Consider the following 12,838-nt stretch of genomic DNA (forward strand, 5'->3'; position numbering starts at 1 on the left):
ATAAGCCTCATCATATATTATAGATTTATTCTAGTGGCGTTTGATGAGCACTAAGGACGAACGCATTGATATATGCAAATATTAATATATATATATATATATATATATTTTAAGATGGTGCAGTTCAAGCAGATTTTATAAAATCAGTTTCTTCTCAAATTAAAGCTGATCCAGTATATCTTTGTCAATAAAAAAATAATGCTGTTTTATGAAAATGGATACTCTTAGTTGACCCTTCTGGTATTACAATATTATCAAATGTTAGATTGAAATCGTTGGAATAAAAAAATCATGTTAATCATGCTACATTCATTTAAAATCTCACAATACAGTACATACTAAGGAGTGAAATCAAGACTCATAATTGTGGGGTGCCAAATATTTTCTAAAAGAATTATTATATACATGTACTAATGCACCCAAGAATTTTGTTAGATAACGAACTGAAAATTAAGATAGATAATTAAATTTTATAAAGAAAATAAATCTACATAGATAGAAAATTAATGGTAATTATAAAAGTAAGGTAGATAACTCTATAGCTTCTGCAGAACATACACTAAAAATTAAATATAATTAAATAAACTATATAATTTTTTGGTAGAAAAATATATATTTTACCTAAACAGGCTAAGCCTGCAGGATCGTTGGACCTAGCCTCTTTATAAATAGGGGGAACTATAGGTTGAAAAAGGCCTAACATATTATCATCTTGATATTTAATGATTTTTATATACTTTTACCACCTTAAATTAGGCTTTTTAGCAATTTTTTTATCTATTTTGAATAACTAGAATATATTTATGATTCTAGGGCTAAGAAATATTTTAAGGGAATTTTTAGTAATTATTGCATATTTTTCCAACATTTATTGATTTTTAATTTAATTTCCTAAAATACATGTGCTATTGATTTTTTTTTTTTTTGGGCTAAAGGACTTCTATTAAAAACAGCTTGAGACAGGGTGACATGAGATTAAATTGTACACGACTTGTATCAATTGATTAGCTAGAGGAAGATAAATGGTGCCTCCCACACAGCACACATACACATGTATATTATGGTGGGGACAAAGTTTAATTTAATTAATAATGAAATGGGGTAAAAATTTATTTAATAAATATATTTATATTTTAAAAGACCATAATACCCCCGGAATAAAAAAGACGTACAAGAAAGCATGGGAAAGTGTTCCTAATCTATCTATTGTTTGCTTCTTAATTCTTTAATAAGCACTACACATCCCCAATAATCATCTCACTTTGGGTTGAAAGTTTCAGTTTTTCTTCTTACACTTTTAATTTTAATTATTTCAATGTAATCAAACGAATCCCAAAAAGGAGTCAAAGTTGCGAAATACAGAAATAGGAAAGAGGCTGGGTTTCTAGCTATGTTTGTAGGTTAGTTTTGCAAAGAATTCACGTAAATAAATACGATATTAATAATGTATTTTGAAACAATATATTTGCAACATTCATAATATGTTTGTTCCATATTTATCACCATAACATATATCATACACCATCAAGTCTAACAATGATATATAATATGTTGTATGGGAGTTTCATGGAGAATGAACAAACTGAAAATCAATGATATATCTGAAAACAAGCTTATTTTTTGCATTATAACAACAAAGTCTATTGATAAACGTATTATGCTAATTTACCCTTCGATGAGAAAGCAGAAGTTCAACATTCAAAATGAAAGATTAACCCCAAAAAATATTCAAGATCATAGGTAGAATCATAAAATCGATTTCTACAAAAGGGTAAATTATCGAATTTCCGAGTGATTGAAGAGTAGAGAGAGCCACATCGAGAACCTGAAACTTGAAATTGCTTCGAAAGCCCATGAATCTTCATACTAGCCCATCATTGAACCACCAGAGAATCCTAAAATTGTGAATCATTTCTTTGACAATCGGTGGTCGGAGCTATCGTCGAAGCACACGAGAGTAATTAGCCACCTGAGTTAATTTAAAAAAACAATGATTTATTATTTTAATTATTATTATTGTTGTTGTTGTTATAATTATATGAATTAATAATAATAATATTATTATTATTATTAGTATTACTATCATTATTACACATTAAGATGTGGGTAGATGAGTTTAATTATATTATTTAAAAAAATCTCAGCCCTTAGATGAAGGGAAGAAGAGCTGAAGGTGAATTGAAGACGACAAGAGCGTGCTTGACTTCCAGCTTGTGTAGGATTGAAAACCTGATCAGGGATTTTCTCAAAAACAAAAACACAAAAAGAAACCCCCCACATGAGGCTTTTTATTTTTTAAAAAAGTAAAACCTACAGGTGGCATTTCCCTAGGGTATAGCCACCTCAACTTTTCATTTTTAAATTTAAGAAAACTAATACTTATATTAATAATAATTATTTATTTATTAATATATTTATGCTAACAATATTTATATTAAAATTTACACTAATAATTAAAAGGATAAATTAGTCCACTAACCAAAAAAATCTCTTGCCCAAAAAATATGGGCCAAAGTTTTGAAAGTTTGGGAGTATGATAGGTTTACATTAAATTTATAATTGAAAATTTGAAAAATTTACAAGAGGCTTATCATTGATATACACTGATATATCATTAATAAATATAATAAATTGACTATAATCTAAAATATAATAAATATGGGGTTGTTTGTTCATCCTATAATATGGGATATATTTGCAAAAGCCCTACTTAAAATAATATTTTAATAATCATTATTATATTCATTCATTTTATTATATTTATAATAGTAATAATTCTTAATTACATATAATTCAAATTTTCATTACTAATCAATAAAAAGTTATAACAATAATAAGAATAATAATTGTATTAATAAGTATAATAATAATTATAATTAAATAAAATTAGTTTTTATAATATTACCATAATTACTAGGTGCTCTTTTTGTTAAAACGCTACTTAATTATTCAGTAACAATAAACTGTGAGATTTTATGAAAAAGCGCCACCTCTTATTATTTTACTACAATTGTAAATAAAAAATAATTGATAAGCGCCACCTAAGTTCCTTCAAGTTTCGTTTTAGTAGTGTTTTATTTTTTAATTGCTATAAAATACATGCTACTAAATCTTACTTGTATACTAGTGAATGATTGATGCAAAAATGGATAGTAAAGGGGAAAAATCATGTTGGTTTGATACATGGGAAAGTAATAATGAAGGTGACTCATTTTTCAGGTTTAGTTGACGCATATCGTGCACGTTGTTGCCAACTCATCCACACTTTATGGACTTGTCAGAAGTTTGTTCTAATTTATAAGATACTTTTAAATGAGATTTGATATTTTAAAATATAAAATACTTTGATAAAAATAAAATTTCATTAATGATACTTCTTTCATATTACCCTTCTCCTTTCCCATTATATTCTCTCTTTAATATTTTTTTACAAATGAAATATTGAATGAAAGGCATCTGTGAAAGCTTATATTTTTATTTTAAAAAAAACTATAAAGTGTATTTAATGAACTTTATTAATATATATAATTTTATTTAAAATATTTCATGCAAGAAGTCATCAACAATGATGTTGCCAACTTTACAATATCTTCTATCCTATCTCTTAGCTTTAATAAGAGAGCTAGCATTCCATAAAAGGATCACTGATTAAATTGTTGATGAGGAGCGAGAAAATTATTTCAATTAATATATAGGTTTGAAAAGAGTTTAAAATATAATGGTAACTATTATAATGTCTTTCTATCTAAATATAACTGAATCTTGATTAAATTATATTTGTCACTCTAGTTGTCCATTAAAAACTAAAGAATGTCATAAAAAATAATATATTTTATTTCAAAATTTATTCTCCCTTGTACTATGTGTCCTATTAGAAGTTATTTAACTATAAAGAGTTCGGTTTAGAGGAAAGAATTAATCCCTCATAATGTGGTGAATTAAGATATGAATCCATATCATATCCCTACTAGGAGAGGCATCCACATTCAATCCTTAACCACGGTTCGAATAAGATTGCCTTTAATAGGAGAACACTTAAGAGAAATAAAAAAAGTTATTTAAAAAATAAAAATTAATTTTAAAATTACCTATTAAAATCTCATACTTTCCTATTAAAAATATAAATGATTTATTTATTAGGAACAGACAAGAAAATTCAAAACTTCAAATTTTACTAAATTTATTTACAATATTATTTCTAGCTATGTTTGTAGGTTAGTTTTGCATAGAATTCACGTAAATAAATAGGACATTAATAATCTATTTTGAAACAATATATTTGCAACATCTATAATATGTTTGTTCCATATTTGTCATCATAAACATATATCATATACCATCGAGTCTAACAATGATGATATAATATGTTGTATAGGACCTTCATGGAGAATGAACAAACTGAAAATCAATGATATGTCTGAAATCAAGCTTATTTTTTGCATTACAACAACAAAGTCAATTGATAAACGTATTATGCTAATTACATATAACAATTGTTTTTTTGGTCTGTTAGTAAGACTACACAACATTTCAGACAACCACCATCACATTTGCACGCCCAACAAGTGCAAGTTATATCCGTTATATAAATTTATTTTAATATGATTGGCTAAATCCCTAATATTAGTTAAACAAATATGATCATCATGGTATTGTAAAAACAAGTTGATATTTAAAAGATGGATCATCAATTTGAGTTATCAAATAAGAGATCCAAAAAATTAAAGGGCTATCATCATCAAGAGAGACTGTTAGATCCAAGAGGGGCCAAATCCTTTGGCAGGATTGAGATAGTGAAAGTGATCTCAAAATTGAAACTTGAGTGCTGCTACATCCTACGTTATTCCAGGTAACTTTCCTTTAATGTATGTTTTGTCAATAGTGACCAGCAAGTAGTGTGATTGGCAAATCTTGTTAGCAGGCATTTAATCAGTGTTACTTTGTGATATGCATTCATCATCTTCTTCAACTTTCATTATTGTGGAGCCCTCATGGTTATGAACATGATTAACCCCTTGTCTTCTCAATGGCCACAACTCTCTCCTTTTTCTTCCACGTCTCCTCTTCTTTACCTCCATCTCATAGCCATAATGACTATTGTAATGGCCAACAGAAGTATGGTGTTGGTTGAAATCCCCAAACTCAATTGGACCATCTAACTAATGAACTTTTTTAACAAATGAAAGTAAAGATGCTAACATTTATGCCTCCATTTTTAACTCAACCCCCTCACTATTATTCTCCAATCATACTTTCCTAACCAAAAATCTAATGCCAGTGATAATACTATCATCCTCACATACGAAGACCTTCATTATCACTTTGTGGAATTCCAAATGGTGAAGATCCAAATAATTGAGGACACATACTGACCCTGCATTTTTCCATTGATTGTGCCTCCCATGTTTATTTGCTTTGGCCTACTCCATCCTAGTCATAATTTAACAAGCTTGACCAAGACAGTTGAAGAATGGATTTGATCCAAATTTACACAGCCTTCAACATCTAAAACTTCAATATTTGAAGCCAGAGATAGATTTGAGAGTATCTTGAGACATCTCGAGTGCTTTGCATCGATCAGCTATAAATTTGGAAAAATGCTGAAAAAAATGTTAAATAAATTAAATAATTTGATCATGAATTCCTTTCATGACAATTTGAAATATAAGATAACTATATATGAATTTAGATAACTAATTATACTGTTTAACCATCTACGTAAAGATAGTAAAACAAAGATGTGCATTATAAAATTCTTTGGTCAATTTTTAAGGCTTGACATATACATCTAAAATTAAAAGTTTGTTAGAATGACATAAAAAGCTTACTTGTAAATAAAGGAAAAATGATGCATACATGATCTCCATTCCAAAATTGCTGGATATGACTATTAGCTTGGCATTTCAAATAACTGAAAAGTTTCATCATGAAGTCAATTCTCTCGTCACAAAAAAAAATGAGATTTTTGTAAGGGAAATTGTTAGAAAAAGTCCTGTAAACTTGAAATTATTTAAAGATGATGAAGCAAACATTCATGCAATTTGAATTTGTTGAATATTTGATGCATGAGATATCTAAAAGTTTGATGAAGTTTTCAAAATCACAAAAAACAATACTATTAATTTATAGAAAAAAATAATTGATAATATATACTTGATCTCCATCCCAAACTTGTTCGAGATGACTACCAAGCATTTGAAGTTGTACAAGATTGTCAGCACATAATTTTAATGGCACCTATGATAGAGGACATTCTTGCCTACTTAAAAACCTTAGTTCCTTCGAAAGATAATCTATGTTTTCACCAATATTCACCTTTAAAGGCTTCTTTGAAAAATAACAAATATCCTCATCCCTCCATAGTCAAGCCGGTATTTTATCTAGAAATTTTTCTTTGGAAATTTCAAGACCCATTATCACGATTTAATTGTGCATCTCAATACAACCACATCTATCAATTGAAATGAGGGATCTATCTTCAAGAACACTAACCAAAAGCTATGCAAAGATCCATATAAGCATTTGATACAATCAATAAAAATCCTCCTTCTCTCATTCAACATAAATGTGAGGTCAAGAAACAGTTCATTTTGGTTGTGGTTTAGTCCATCAAAACTCAATTTCAATAGATTGAAAATCTGAATGTCAAGATTTGGACTTAGCATTTAAAAAGCTGCTTCCAACACTTTTCTTCCACAACCAAAAAATAACAACCCAAGCTTTTTTAGAGTTAAGGGATTTCCTTGACAAAAATCCACTACACATTTTTAGACTTAAGCACATGCTTGTCTTTTGATGTGATTCCTCCCCTAATCGATTACTTACTTTGATCAAATTATCAATTTTGAATTAGTTGTCCGCAATGTCAAGTATATTAGAATAAAGTTCTTATGATACTTGATGATGTGGACAACTAGTTCAAAATTAATAATTTGATCAAAGTAAGTAATCGATTAAGGAAAGGTAGTAGAATTATAATCACATCAAGAGACAAGCATGTGCTTAAGTCTCCTAGTGCTAACATATATCAAGTTCCAAAATTAAATTCCCAATATACTCTTAAACTATTTGCTTTAAAAGCGTTTGGGCAAAATGAGCCATCAAAAAGCTATTTAGAGTTATCAAAACGTGTAGTGGATTTCTATCAAGAAAATCCCTTAGCTCTAAAAAGCTTGGCTTACTATTCTTTTGGTTGTGGAAGAGAAGAGTGGGAAGCTACTTTTGAAATGTTAAGTCAAAATCTTGACATTCAATTTTCAATTCGTTGAAATTGAGTTTTGATGGAGTAAACCACAACCAAAGGAACTATTTCTTGACCTCACATTTTTGTTGAATGAGGGAAGGAGGATTTCTCTTGATTATATCAGATGCTTATGTGGCTCTTCTGCATGGCTTTTGGTTGGTGTTCTTGAAGATAGATCCCTTATTTCAGTTGATAGATGTGGTTTGTATTGAGATGCACAATTTCCTCATGACAATGGGTCTTGAAATTTCTAAAAAAGCAATTTCTATAGATAGAATACCAACTTGACTATGGAGGAATGAGGATATTTGTTATTTTTGTTATCATCACAAGGTAATAATTTATTCTATTATCTTTAGTTTATCTTTTAGATTTTTTTTATTTCCTTGACATGTTTCCACATTTTCCTTAAGTTATGTACATATTCATTTAATTTAAATATTTGGTGAGTCTTAATATTATTACCTTGAATCTTGAAGTTAGTCAATTTTGTATGCCTTGAATTTTTTTAATTAGATTATATAAACAAAACAAATTAAATGAGAATTCATTTAGATTTTTCCAAAAGTAACATTTAATTAGTTGTTCTAATAATTATTTGATTACTTTTTACATATTAATCATTTCCCTACATGATTTGCTCACTAGGGTCTTAAGGCAATTCAATACTTATCATCAGACATGAATATATAAAAATGATTGTATTTTCATGTCTTCTATTTTTTGTTATGTTATAATTTTTTTTAATTAAATTTACTTCTTAAAAAAAACCATTTTTTGGATTTAAATAACTAATGCCACATTGTGTGATTTAGGAATTCATTTGTTATCAATAAAAGATGAATTGATGAAATAATATTTAAATAAATGATACAATGGCATTATTGATTTGGATGTAATTTAAAAGGCAAGTATTTGATATTTTTTTGTGGTTTTATTCATTTTTTATGCAATAGTTGTGTGTTTTTTCCATGTTGATTTTTTTTAGGAGAATGAGAGCATTTGATGCATGTCATTGGACAAGAACAAGGTAGAAGAGAGGATAATCAGGGCTATTTTTTGTGATTTTGAGAACCTCATCAAACTTTTAGATCTCACACATCAAATATTCAACAAATTCAAATTGTATGAACACTTGCTTTATCATCTTCAAATAATTTTAAGATTACAAGAATTTTTCTAACTGATTTCCCTTACAAAATCTCATCTCATTTTTCTTTGTGATGAGAGAATTAACTTCATGATTAAATAATTTAATTATTTGAAATGTCTCGCTAATAGTCATATCTGACAATTTTGGAATGGAGATCATGTATCATTTTTCCTATGTTTACAGATAAGCTTTTTGTGTGATTCTAACAACCTCTTTAATTTTAAGTATATATATCAAGCCTCCAAAGAATTTAATAATGCACATCTTTGCTTCATTGCCTTTACATTGATACCTAAACAATATAATTGGTTATCCAAATATATCTATAGTGATCTCATATTTTTAAACTGTCATAGGAGGAATTCAAGATTAAATTTAGTTATCTAATTTATTTAACATTTTTTCAGCGTTTTTCAAATTTAAAACTAATCAATGTAAAGCACTCAAGATGTCTCAATACACTCTCAAATCTGTCTCAGGCCCCAAATATTGAACTTTTAGATTTTGAAGGCTGTGTAAATTTGGATCAAATCCATTCTTCAATTGTCTTGGTCAAGCTTGTTTAGTTGCGACTATGATGGAGTGGGCCAAAGCAGATAAACATGGGAGGCACAATCAATGGGAAAAGTGCAGGGTTAGTGTGTGTCCTCAATTATTTGGATCTTCACCATTTGAAATTTCATAAAGTGACAATGAAGGTCTACATATGTGAGGACGATAGTATTATTACTAGCTTTAGATTTCAAGTTAAGAGAGTGCGATTGGAGAAGAATAGTGAGGGCGTTGAGTTAAAAATGGAGAGACAAATGTTAGTGTCTTTACTTACATTTGTTGAAAAGATTCATTGTCAGATGGTCCGATTGAGTTTGGGAATTTCAACCAACACCATATTTCTGTTGGCCATTATAATAGTCATTATATCCATGAGGTGGAGGTGAAAAAATGGAGACATAGAAGAGAAAGGAGAGAGTTGTGGCCATTGAGAAGGTAAGTGGTTAATCATGTTCATAAGCATGAGAGCTCCACATTAATGGAAGTTGAAGAATATGATAAGTGCATGCCACAAAGTAACATGATTATATGCTATTGAGATACAAGGAATATAGTATTTTGGGGCGAACAAGGAGAATAAAATTAAAATAGTGAAATATTTTTAAAACTCAAATCACAAATTTTAAAAAAAAAAGAAAATAAAAACAAAAGGATTTACAAGCCAAAGATTTATGCAGGTTGGATTGAAAGGACAAACAAAGAAGAACGGCACAGATTATTAGGACAAGCACGAATAATATGTGCATCCAAAAGAGCACTATTTGGATTGCCTGATTAAATCCGGAGAGTCCAAGTTCAAAGGTTTTATTTTTTATTTTATTATAAAATTATTAAAAATTAAAAAAATCAATAAATTTGTTTAATCAATCTAGGCAGTACAAATTTAATGTTAATAATGTGAATTTCAATAAAAAAAATTTAATCAATTTGCTTGATTAGCAATCTAGGCAGCCAATATTTAATGTAGATGATTTAAATTTAATTTAATTTTTTTTATAATTCTTATGAATTGACATTCCAGACATGCTTTGGAAAATGCATATTTAAAACTTTTAAATTGTAATTTTTTTAAAACATATTTTTTAAAACATACGTGTTAAAAATCTATCATGTGTTGAGTATATCTAGATAGTTAACTTATAAAAATATGCACCGTCCATGAGTAAAGGAAAAAACTACTATTTACATATGCAGTGTAAATAAATTCAAACAAGTTCAATGATACAACTCACACCACATGCAGCATGTGTAATAAGTGCATTGTTAAAAATCAACCACTTTTGTTTGATTTTCATTCTTAATTCTTTCCCCAATTAAACCTACGGACTCTGCTTGACTTGCTTCATTTGCAATCGGCTGGGGACGGGATTTTTAAGACCGCGAGAATCAGAAGAGAGTTAAGCGTAACTTAAGATTTTTAAAACCCAATTACAAGAAATATCAAAAAACTAAGAAAATAAAAACAAAAGGATCGAAAGGAAAAAAGAACAATGGCACAGATTATTAGGTCGAAAACAAATATATATGCATATATATATCCAAAACAGAGCACTATTAACCATAAAAACAGAAAAAAAATTCTAGAAAAGGAGAAATAGTGATATGAAATATGAACCTTTTTTAGCCTGGAGAAGATTTCAACTGGTATGTGCGGTGAATCGAAGGTAGCATCTGGAATTACAAAACATAAACAGCTCAAAGATGGGAACTAAAAAAGTTGAAACTGCTCAAAGTGTATAAAAATCAGAGAAGCTTGTGATACCTGATGATGGAGATTGAAGTATAGTGGAGATTACCAGGAATCGAAGAAGATGATATTTGATCATAGAGGGGTAAAACGAAGAGGACAAATTTAATCACTTCCTGGATCAGCAACTTTAGAATGATATGTTAGAATGGGCCGTTGGATGCTGGGCATTATCAGGTATACATCAAATCTATAAGCAGTCACGGATCCATAAAAATTTATTAGTGGGGGCAAAATTTATACTAAATATAAATACTAATTATTTTGAAGAAAATATAATTCTAAATATTAATAAAAATAATATATAAATAAAATGTATAATAATAACTACATATTATACACAGATATATATATATATATATATATGTAATTAATAACTACATAAATATTTTATCCAACTCAACTGACGACCATTTTTTCCATTCCATTCAATTCTGATTCTGACCATCACAAACCCCGATTTCCAGATAACAAAAGGCCTTACATTTGGCTCACAGAACAAAGAATACAATGTTTTGGGGAAAACCAAGCGTATTCACATGCCTGAAAAAGAAAATGTCATGGCTCTATATCTGGCTCCAATTTTGTTGTTATTTTGGCAAAAGCAAGTTTATTCACATTGTTTTGGGTAATGTCGTGAAAGTTTATTTGGTTCGTTTCTTGTTATTAAATCTTAAGTGAGGTCATTTATATATACTAGTTGAGGTCAGACCTTTTTTGCTGATATAATTATAAATTGGTGGATATTAATCTTCATTTTTAAAATCCAATCAGGTTATTCATCATATATATCAGTAGAGATGACATGAGATGTTTATCTTGATGAGCCAAAACCTCAACTTGCTACTACCTCCAGCCATGACAGTATCACAAGCATCAAATATACCCACGAATAAAGTTGAAAGAGTCAGAGATAAAATCATGTGTGGCATTTCATGTTCTGAATAAACTATAAATTTATATATAATACAAAAGCCTCTATTTACATGTACCCTGTAAAAAAAATCAAACAAGTTCAATAATGCAACTCATATCACATGCAGCATGTGTTAATACATCACCCCCCCCCCCAAAAAATAAATAAATAAACCCACAGACTCTGCTAGACTGCTTCCTTTACAATCGGCTGGGGAAGAGCGTGAGAATGAAAGAAGATTTGAGGGTTACTTAAGATTTTTAAATAATAAAATTAAAATAGTGAAATATTTTTAAAACTCAAAGCACAAGAAATATTAAAAAAACTAAGAAAATAAAAACATAAGGTTTACAAGCTAAAAATTTATAGAGATCCAAGACCGAACACTATTGGAAGGAAAAACGAAGAACAATGGCACAGATTATTAGGACAAAAACCAATAATATATATAGAAATCCAAAACATAGCACTACTTGCTACAAAAACAGGAAAAAAAAATACTGGAGGAAGGAAAAATGGTGATATGAAATATGAATTCTTTTTAGCCTGGAGAAGATTCCAAATGATATGTGCTTGACAATTGAAAGTAGCATCTGGAATTACAAAACATCAACAGCTCAAAGATGGGAATTAAAAAAGTTGAAACTGCTCAAAGAGTATAAAAAATCAGAGAAGCTAGTGATACCCCGATGGAGCGACAACGGCGACGGAATATGTGGCAAGCTGCGATGGTGACGGACGGTAGGCTGGGGTCAGACGACGACGGACGGTCAGGCTGCCGAATCGGTGTCGGACTCACGCTGCAGAACCAGATCTCGTGGAAGCCGAAGCAGCGGACTCAGTAGCTGAAGCGGCGGCGGCGGCGGCGAGCTCCGACTTCGAAGACTGATAGTGTTGCGTTGACAGACGAAGACGACGGTGGTGGTCGTCGCTCTTAACAAGCGATGAGAGGCAGAAGAGGGAGGTAGATCTGAGATAATTTTTTCTGTGGAAGGTAGATCTGAGATTTTGAGGCACGGGATAGGGAGGATTGTCGCCTTCGAAACAGATAGTTGGGTAGGATCTTTGGCTTATTTAAATAAAATAACAAAATAATCATAGTAATAATTAATTTACAAGTCTTTCAGTTTCCACAATATTAATTTTAAATTATATCTTTACAGTTAATTTTATTTTAATTAAGTTCTTATAATTTGATTGCCGGTTAAAATTTTTAAGTATTTTTAA

General features: G+C 29.5%; 1 long non-coding RNA gene across 2 annotated transcripts; it reads right to left on the minus strand.

The window, feature by feature from the left end:
- Positions 1-1,583: 1,583 nt before the first annotated feature.
- LOC129287016 (uncharacterized) lies at positions 1,584-12,636 on the minus strand. Of its 2 annotated transcripts, none has more exons than XR_008587571.1 (4): positions 12,297-12,636; positions 10,711-10,885; positions 10,564-10,619; positions 1,584-1,969 (listed from the first exon to the last, which is right to left on the minus strand). It is a non-coding gene; the product is annotated as an uncharacterized LOC129287016 (long non-coding RNA). The 2 variants fall into 2 exon arrangements; XR_008587572.1 differs by lacking the exon at positions 1,584-1,969 and adding an exon at positions 5,356-5,600.
- Positions 12,637-12,838: the final 202 nt, after the last annotated feature.

Source organism: Prosopis cineraria, unplaced genomic scaffold, assembly GCF_029017545.1.
Source record: "Prosopis cineraria cultivar Desert tree isolate PC_DT_omini unplaced genomic scaffold, ASM2901754v1 PC11, whole genome shotgun sequence".
NCBI classification, from domain to species: domain Eukaryota; kingdom Viridiplantae; phylum Streptophyta; class Magnoliopsida; order Fabales; family Fabaceae; genus Prosopis; species Prosopis cineraria.